This window comes from Lepidochelys kempii, chromosome 3 (assembly GCF_965140265.1).
Source record: "Lepidochelys kempii isolate rLepKem1 chromosome 3, rLepKem1.hap2, whole genome shotgun sequence".
Classification (NCBI taxonomy): Eukaryota; Metazoa; Chordata; order Testudines; family Cheloniidae; genus Lepidochelys; species Lepidochelys kempii.
In genome coordinates this window covers 30,244,121-30,252,938 of record NC_133258.1, presented here as the reverse complement: position 1 = coordinate 30,252,938, position 8,818 = coordinate 30,244,121, and the positions used below count along the sequence as shown (strand labels likewise).

Sequence of the window (8,818 nt, the reverse complement as noted above, 5' to 3'; positions counted from 1 at the left end):
AACATGAACTAACTTTTGTGCCTCCTGTATTTATTGAAGCATATGTGCTCTATAAAATCAGCTTGGAGATCCATGCAATAAGCAGGCAGAGGAATTAAAAATGAAAGCGTGTTTTTAATCTAGAATTTCCTTGCCTTTGTCAGCTTTATTCAGACCTAGGTTTTTTTGTACTCTAAGAATCATTTTGTGAAGCCAAGTTTCCTTTATGCTGCTTTAGTCCTTTCTTTCATTGGCCTAAAAAAAGGATACAAAATACATGTTTCTATATGTAAATACGCATTATGGCTTTTGATGTTCATATGCTTAGTCACACATAGACACTGTGGTACCCCAGGGGCAACCATCATAGAAACTGAAGTGCACATTTTTTTTTAATCTGTCCAGCTGTGCGGACTCACATCTGGCATTTTCAGGCTTGTTTCCAATCACCACAATACCGTGACGGCTCTTAGAATTCACTCTTCCTTGCCGGGGGAGAGAGGCACCACCCAGACAGTTGTCTGCTAACAGAAAAAAGAGCAATCATGCAGTGACAGGGTATTGCTACTGCTTGTTATAGTTTTGTAATAAACATCAGTCTTGTGTTATCAGTACAGTCACACACAGAGCGAGTAATGGGAGGGTAGGAAAAGAAGAGCACACTCAACTGCATTTTAAAAAAAATGTGCAGTTTGTTTTCTGTCACATGCACATTTTACTTGCTTGCTCTCTATGTATTTAAAACGAGAGAGAGACTCTAAAGGGAAGTAGCAGAAGCCCCTTTCTGCTAGGTCATTTAAAACTGAACTGGACAGAACACTAGAAAATACTGCAGGGAGCAGTCTTGCTTGGGCAGGAGGACATAAATAACTTTTCAGACCTGTAATGCAGACAATTGGAAAAAAGAAATACGCATTTGTTTCAATGGTAAACAAGATACTAGTTTTCTGTTGAAGGGACACGAATTGTCCATACTGTAGCTGATAGCAACTTGTGTAGCTAGCATTTCTCCGGTGTGTTTGCTTTCTGCGACCCGGCTGGCACTGCAGAGCATGAGAGCACCGAGGTGCTGAAGTGCCACAGGCAACATCAGCATCTGACAGCAACAGATATCTGTCCTTTTGGTAACTTACAGACATGCGGCCAACTTTTGGAAGAAAACAGTTCTGTGTAGACAAACTGGCCTTAGATTTCCCAAAACACCGCCATCAAAGACAAATACTTCTGACTTTATTACTGTAATTCATTTGAAATCCCCTCAAGTGACTTTTGGCAAGGGATTTGCAAAAGCAAGATTAAAGGATGAAAAAAAATAATTACAAGGTTTCTTCAGTTGCCACGTTATTCATTTTAAGATATTGATTTAGGTAGGTGCTACTTCATCTAACTGCCCTACACACGTCACATGAAATGACTTTAGGCTCTGATCCTACAAGCTATTCCATGCAGGTGCCCTCTCCACATAGGTTTTGGGGTTCAACCCAGACCAGTGATGGGTTGTCGCCGCCTGTTCTGCAACTCTGGGTGCCTTAAATGCTACGCTGCTGTGGCTCACAGCCTGGACACCACCATCCAGCAGACACGCATGCGGGTCACCTACTGGCTTCCACCGCCCAGTTTCTGTTTGCACCAACATCCCCCAGTCCCAAATTTCCACAAAACTGTCTCCCTGAAGTGTCCAGCCTTCTCCTAATTAAGTGTGCTGCTCCTTTAAAGAGACAGAATTAGCAGCTTGTTATCTTGACTGGAGTGAACAATCACTTCAGTTCAGTCACAGTATGGCTTGGCTTAGATTAAAAAGTAAAACAAATTTATGTGGTCAAAAAGATAGGACAGAAATGGGTTTCAGAGGAGCAGCCGTGTTAGTCTGTATCCGCAAAAAGAACAGGAGTACTTGTGGCACCTTAGACTAAGACTAGGACAGAAATGGTTACACACAAAAGTAAAATTATACTTCTAAAACTAACACTTAACTCCAGCAAGTTACACTCTTTGTTCAAGGTAGTTTCCTCACCAATCTTTGTTTTCCAGCTGTGGCTGATGACTTTTTAGTCAGGATCCCCATAGAGGCCAAGGTGCTGGTTTTCCTTTTCTTCTTAGGTGAAAGATCACTTAGGGGTTCTCTCTTTGAGAGAGAGACTTTTCAAAGATTTACTGGACTACAAAGTTCATTAACTCTGCTTCAAGAGTCAGGAAGACTTCCTGGGGGTGCAGTCTCCATTCCTCATTGAGATTAAGTGATCACTTTTCTCCCACTTGCTCTTCTGATGGCTTTGTTAGCCTGGCATGCAAATGTGGTTTACATTGCCTTTGGTCAACGGAACGACATTCCTTTGTCTGGAAAAAAACTGGTTATCAGCTCTCCTTGACATGTCTGGTTTAAACACATTAGCCATAATTCCAGTATATCTGTATAAACCTTTGTGGATTGATTCATACATACATCACCCAAGAATATAATGATCACTGAATTAATAGTCTTCCAATGACCTATTACATGGCACCTTTTAGAGACAGATATAACAACAGGGAGTTGGGGTACACAGAGCTGGTCAGGCCAACAGAAACTCTCTGCTAGATACCAGGGAGCCCCTGGCCTTCTGGTATAGGGATGCTCTCAGAATCACAAACTCCCTGCCACTAGCAGCCTCCCTTTGCAGAATAATTTGCAGTATTGTTGCTATAGTGCTCAATTGTGCCGTTTGAGTAAAGACTACAAGATCAGATTAAATAGTAAATCCTTAGTCTTCTTTCTAAAGTTCAAAGGGTTGCTTCCATTCTCATTGACTATGGGAGGAGCAGGATCAGACTCATAGGGCTTTTTCCTAATGCACCAAGTAAGGGCCAAATCCTGCTTTCCTGGCTCTCCGAAGTACTTCCACTGAAGTCATTGGGACTGAAAACTGCAGGGCAATGAGCCGTCTACAAAGAGGCCCTTACCGACTGATCCCCTCAGTCAGTACATGAATAGCCAGCTCTGTTAGTTGCGAGAACTGTGATGGGGCTTATTAGGCAAATAGGGGAAACGGCTGAACACACTAATCCTGGCCATCAGTTTCATTCTTTCTTTTCTGGTTTTGTTAAAAGCAATTGCTTAATCATAATGTTTAAGGCCATTAATCAAAACCAGAGTTTGTATGAACACCCTGCTAAATTACAGCCAAGCTTGGCACTACTAAAAGCTCACCAGTGGCAGGCAAATGGCTCTAATGTGAAGTGAGTCATTTAAAAGGTACGTATCCCTTTAATATCCTGAGTTAGTCATTCCTAAAGATAGGAGGGCAGGTAGTACTATCACATTCATTAACAGGAGTCTTTAACTGTACTTCAGTAACAGTATTATTACAGGAGATGTTTCTGGAGTAGAAATAACTGTGCACTGCATCTCTCACATACAAATATTTTACTTTGCATTAACACTATGAACCTACTTCTGTTGTCTGATCCTTAATCAAATTCAATATATACTTTGAAGGAGACAGATGAGTTTAATTTAGTATCAACTTTTCTCTCTTCCCACTATAGAAATAAAATGAAGCAGAAGAGAAAAATCAAAATAAAGGTGAGATACAAAAGCAGTTAAAGCACTGTGGTTTGTGTATTGCACTGCACCATTATATGAGAGTATTAAGGATGCAGTTAATGCAGGTATGTCATTTAAAAAATGTTGAAGTAGGCAAAATACACCCAATAGGTCCAATTTTCCAAATGCAGATACTTTAATAGGACAATAAGATCTTGTAATAGGATGCTCAGACTGGCACTTAAGTGCATACAATGGGAATAGCTATGCTTACCTATTGATCTGATGCAGGATTCAAGTGTCCTAGTAACATGTGCACAGTGAAAACAAAGCTCCCATGCTCATATGTCACAGAGAAGACAGAGGCTAGAGCTGAGGAAATAACTCATAACCAAGGACTTATTCCAGAAACCTAGCGTCCTTTTCTGTTGCACATTGTCTGGGAGCCATTAACGACTTTCTCCCGTTTGTCCTTTATTCAAACTCGGTCACAATGACAAAATAATTTTCTGCGCATGAGCACTTTGTGACTACTCCGAAGGATCCGAAATGTAAGACTTGCGGTTCTTTTTGACAGGTTTCAGAGTAACAGCCGTGTTAGTCTGTATTCGCAAAAAGAAAAGGAGTACTTGTGGCACCTTAGAGACTAACCAATTTATTTGAGCATGAGCTTTCGTGAACTACAGCTCACTTCATCGGATGCATACCGTGGAAACTGCAGCAGACTTTATATACACACAGAAAATATGAAACAATACCTCCACTGTCCTGCTGGTAATAGCTTATCTAAAGTGATCATCAGGTTGGGCCATTTCCAGCACAAATCCAGGTTTTCTCACCCTCCGCCCCCCCACACAAATTCACTCTCCTGCTGGTGATAGCCCATCCAAAGTGACAACTCTTTACACAATGTGCATGATAATCATAGAATATCAGGGTTGGAAGGGACCCCAGAAGGTCATCTAGTCCAACCCCCTGCTCAAAGCAGGACCAATTCCCAGTTAAATAATCAAGTTGGGCCATTTCCTGCACAAATCCAGGTTCTCTCACCCCCCTCCCAAAAACCACATACACAAACTCACTCTCCTGCTGGTAATAGCTCATCCAAAGTGACCACTCTCCCTACAACTTGCATGATAATCAAGGTGGGCCATTTCCAGCACAAATCCAGGTTTTCTCACCCCCCCCCCCCACCCCCATATACACACAAACTCACTCTCCAACTTGGAGAGTGGTCAGTTTGGATGAGCTATTACCAGCAGGAGAGTGAGTTTGTGTGTGTATGGGGGTTGGGGGTGTGTGTGTGTGTGAGAAAACCTGGATTTGTGCTGGAAATGGCCCAACCTGATGATCACTTTAGATAAGCTATTACCAGCAGGCCAGTGGGGTGGGAGGAGGTATTGGTTCATATTCTCTGTGTGTATATAAAGTCTGCTGCAGTTTCCACGGTATGCATCCCATGAAGTGAGCTGTAGCTCAGGAAAGCTCATGCTCAAATAAATTGGTTAGTCTCTAAGGTGCCACAAGTCCTCCGGTTCTCTTTGAGTGACTGCATAGGTCACGTGGCTTTGTTTCGGCCCCCCCCCGGTAGCCCAGAACGCCTAGGAAAAGAGGGCTGGGGGTAAGGGCGTGTGAAGAGGGCAGGGCGCGTGGCGGCCGGGGGCAGCTGGGCGCGCGCCACCCCGCCGCGCGCGCGCGCCACTTTCCCGGACTTCTCGCTACTTCCTGCCCTGCCAGGCACAGCAGCGGGCAGGGAGAGACCGACCGGCTCCTGCTGTAGGAGGCGCCGCCCACACCCCGGGCCGCCAGCGCCCCCCGCGGCTCCCTTGCACAGAGGGGCGGGCCCGACGGCGCCCGGCGCCCTCCCCCCGGCCCGCAGTTGGTCCGCTCCCGGAGCCAATAGGCCGTCGCGCCTTGGCTGGGGGCTCGGGGGCAGAGACCAGCGCGGAGCTTGCGCCGCGGCAGCGCGGGGCGCCGCATGCGGCAGTGTCAGTGACCGCGCGGAGAGCGCCGCTCCGGCCAGCCCAGCCCAGCCCTGCCTCCCTCCGCTGCCAAGTTCGGTCTCCCCGCGGGTCCCAGGGCGGCTGCCGCTGCCTCCCGCCCCGCCCGCCCCGCCCGCCCCGCTGCCCGGAGCCGGCGGCTCGTTTCCTCTTTCGCTCCTCGCTCGCCCCGCTGCCCGTCGCCTTTCTCTCTTCGCAGCCCGAAGCGGAGCCGCCGCTCCCGGGACCGCGGCCGCCGCCGAGCCGCAGCGAGCGCTTCACTTCGCGCGGGTCCGGCCTGGGAGCGTCCCACCCCGGCAGCCGGAGCGCGGCGAGCCCAGCCCAGCCCCAGGACCCGGTAAGGGCGGTGAGCGGCGCCTGTGCCCCCTCGGCGCGCTGCTGGGGGGACCCCCCTTCGCTTTGATGCGTTGTTTTCTCTTCTCCCCCTGTGAGCCACCCTCTCCCCCCCACGTTACCCTTCCCCCGGCGGGTGGGGGGTGAGGTAATCGGCTCCTCTCCTAGCCTTGGGAATAGGGGAAATGTAACCAGGCGGCAGGCAGGCAGGGTTCTGCAGCGATTGAGCTCCCCTTTCATACGGCCGGCGATTTTCAAATAAGTTCGGGTTTAAAACCCGCAGCTCGATGCAGTCGGTGCCAGCTGTCAGTGGGGTGCGTGCGTGCATCTTTTGATCGTGTTCCCCCACCGGGGAAGCCGATACAAGGTGGGGTGGGTGGGGACGATGGGTCTTTAGAGATCGTCCCAGACCTTTCTCATTTCCTCCAGGGTTCCAGGCAGCAGAGTTTTTAGTCTCTCCTTCTCGTTTGGTCTGTGACCTTAGCAGTTAGGGAGACCCGCCTTTCCAGTAGCTTCCTAACAACGTTGTGGTATTTTGTTAAGTCTAGTAGATCATGATTCGTGGTGAGTTCAACAAAATGTATCATTCTTTCCTTATTAACTACGACAGTCTTCTCCTCCTCTCCAGCCGTGTTTGTATGGTGCAGATTTACTATTTAATTCCTTGGATTTCACAGTTAACCCACTACTCTGATTGTGGGGGTGTGAAATGAGATGTGCTGCTTTTTTCTCTGCCTGACTACAGGTATGCGTGTGTGTGTGTGTATGTATATATATATATATATATATATATATGTATATATGTATTTGTGTGTATGTGTCTGGGTATGTGGGTGTGCATGTGGATTGTCTAATTTAGCAGAAAAATATGATGATTAAAGTTAAGCAGAGACCCCAGGGTTCACAGTAATGGTGGTTAATCTTTTACCAGTCAGACTTATAAATGCATAAGCATTACACTGTGATTAAACAAACTATTTAAAAACGGAACTTCCTACTCGCCATACTCTAGAGAATGTCCTTCCAGAAAATCTTTGTGTTCTTTACTGGTGTCTTCAAGAGATCGCTCAGAAAAACAAAAGCCAGGCTGGCTGGTGAGAGAGACCCTAGATCTGAACAGTTACCTATTTACACTTTAGTGGGTTCTTTGCTGAAAAGGGTTTTGTCGATTTTAAATTAGCATTAGAGTTGTCATTTGCTTAATGATCTGTAGAAAGAGAGTGAGTATTTGAGGTTATTATGAAATGTTGAGATTTACAAGAAATTATATGTAAAATGGCACACTTACATTTTTACCAATGAATTTCCGTACAAATAACCCTTTCCTGAGTGAAAGTTATGTAATGCAGTGTTGTCTGAAATGGAACCTTTTTGTCTTCAAATACTGTATATGCTCATTGTGCTGTTTAGTCACTACTAGATGTTTGGGTTTTTTTTAAAAAATGGGGACTTTATCACATCCAGGAATGTTTACAAGTAAACTTTGTCATGAGATCATAAGTATAATGTACCTAGCTGCAAAAAGAAACTCTATGACTATATTTCTTATAATAGGGAGAGAAGGGGATGGAGACTGAGAATGTGCACACTCGTTTTCCTCCTCTTAATATTAAGGGTATTTTCCAGTGGCTCTGAGCCATTCCTTGTAATTCTGCCTCAAAACCTCCTATCGCTAAAATGCAGCTCCAGCAAGACCATGGAGAGTTTCAGTAAACTGTTATGATAAAACTGTCTTGCATACTCATGCCAACACTGCTTTGGTGCTTCCTGCTGTCATTGGCAAGTAAAGCTGTGGGAACAATTAATCTGCTATGACTTTGAAATGCCCTGCCCACTCTCCTTTGGGAACAGCTTTGACCATCTGATGCTGAGTAGAACCACAAGCACATTGCTGTGACTTCTGAATGTTCTCTTTCTTACAATAGGCTCCTTGGTGCATGTGAACAACTGAATGTTAGATATCCTCTAATTCAGGAGTTCTCAAACTTTGGGTCAGGATCCCGAAGTGGGTCGTAAGCCCTTTCTAATGGGGTTACCAGAGGTGGCGTTAGACTTGCTGGGGCCTGGGGCTGAAGGCAAAGCCCAAACCTCATCACCTTGGGGCGAAAGCCCAAGCCTCACCACCTGAGGCCAAAGTCAAAGCCGGAGGGCTTCAGCCTGGGTAGCCCGGCTCAGGTTGTAGGCCCCCCACCTGGGTATGAAGGCCTTGGACTTTGACTTTGGCTCCTGCGCCCTGGGTTCTTCTCCCCCCCCCCCCCCCAAGCTGGTGGGGCTTGGGTGGACTCAAACTTTGGTCCCCCCTCCTCAGGTCATATAGTAAACTTTTTTTTGTTAGAAAGGGGTTGCAGTGCAATGAAGTTTGAGGACTCCTGCTCTAATCTAGTGCAACATGTGGAAACTTCTGATCATCCAAGCAGCTCTTTCCTTGTGGTAGACTGCAGGGTACCATTGTTCTGAATTAATAATACAGATTACTTTGTGGTCCAAATTATGTTAAAGTTGGGGTATGACAGTTTTGTTTTGTTTTTTTTGTTTGTTTGTTTTTGCAGGGGGACACATGGGCCACTGGCTAGAAATGGTAACGTTCTAAAAAACTGACAATGCATCCATTGTTTGGATTTGAGTGGGGCAGAAATGCTAGTAATTCAAGCAGATTGTTATCCTGCTTAGCTTTCTGGGTTGTAGATTTTTCTTAATGTTATAGTGATGAGAGGCTGTATTTCTAATGCGTCAATGTATGTGTGCATGCGTGCAGAATGTGCTGATGTTGGGGATGTTGCCTTTCTAAGTATCTGTTGATCATTTCTTAAAACCTGACTTTAGGTCAGATTCAGCAACTAAAACAGTCTGTCTTCCACTGATTGCAAGAGTAGCCAATGTTTTTAAATCTGTATTCAGCCCTCGGTTTCTAGTATTAAACAAAATGTTTTGATTTAGGATCAGTTTCTCTTGACGGTCGTCTATATCAGAAAATATATACTGA

At 45.8% G+C, this 8,818-nt stretch overlaps 1 protein-coding gene across 2 annotated transcripts in view; it reads left to right on the top strand.

Moving 5' to 3' along the window:
* Positions 1 to 5,411: 5,411 nt before the first annotated feature.
* Positions 5,412 to 8,818, top strand: part of HPCAL1 (hippocalcin like 1) — a 106,268-nt gene continuing 102,861 nt past the window's right edge. For both annotated transcript variants that reach the window (XM_073336025.1, XM_073336026.1), the window contains exon 1: positions 5,412 to 5,839. The gene's annotated coding sequence lies outside the window, so the exon portion shown is untranslated. The remainder of the gene's footprint in view (positions 5,840 to 8,818) is intronic.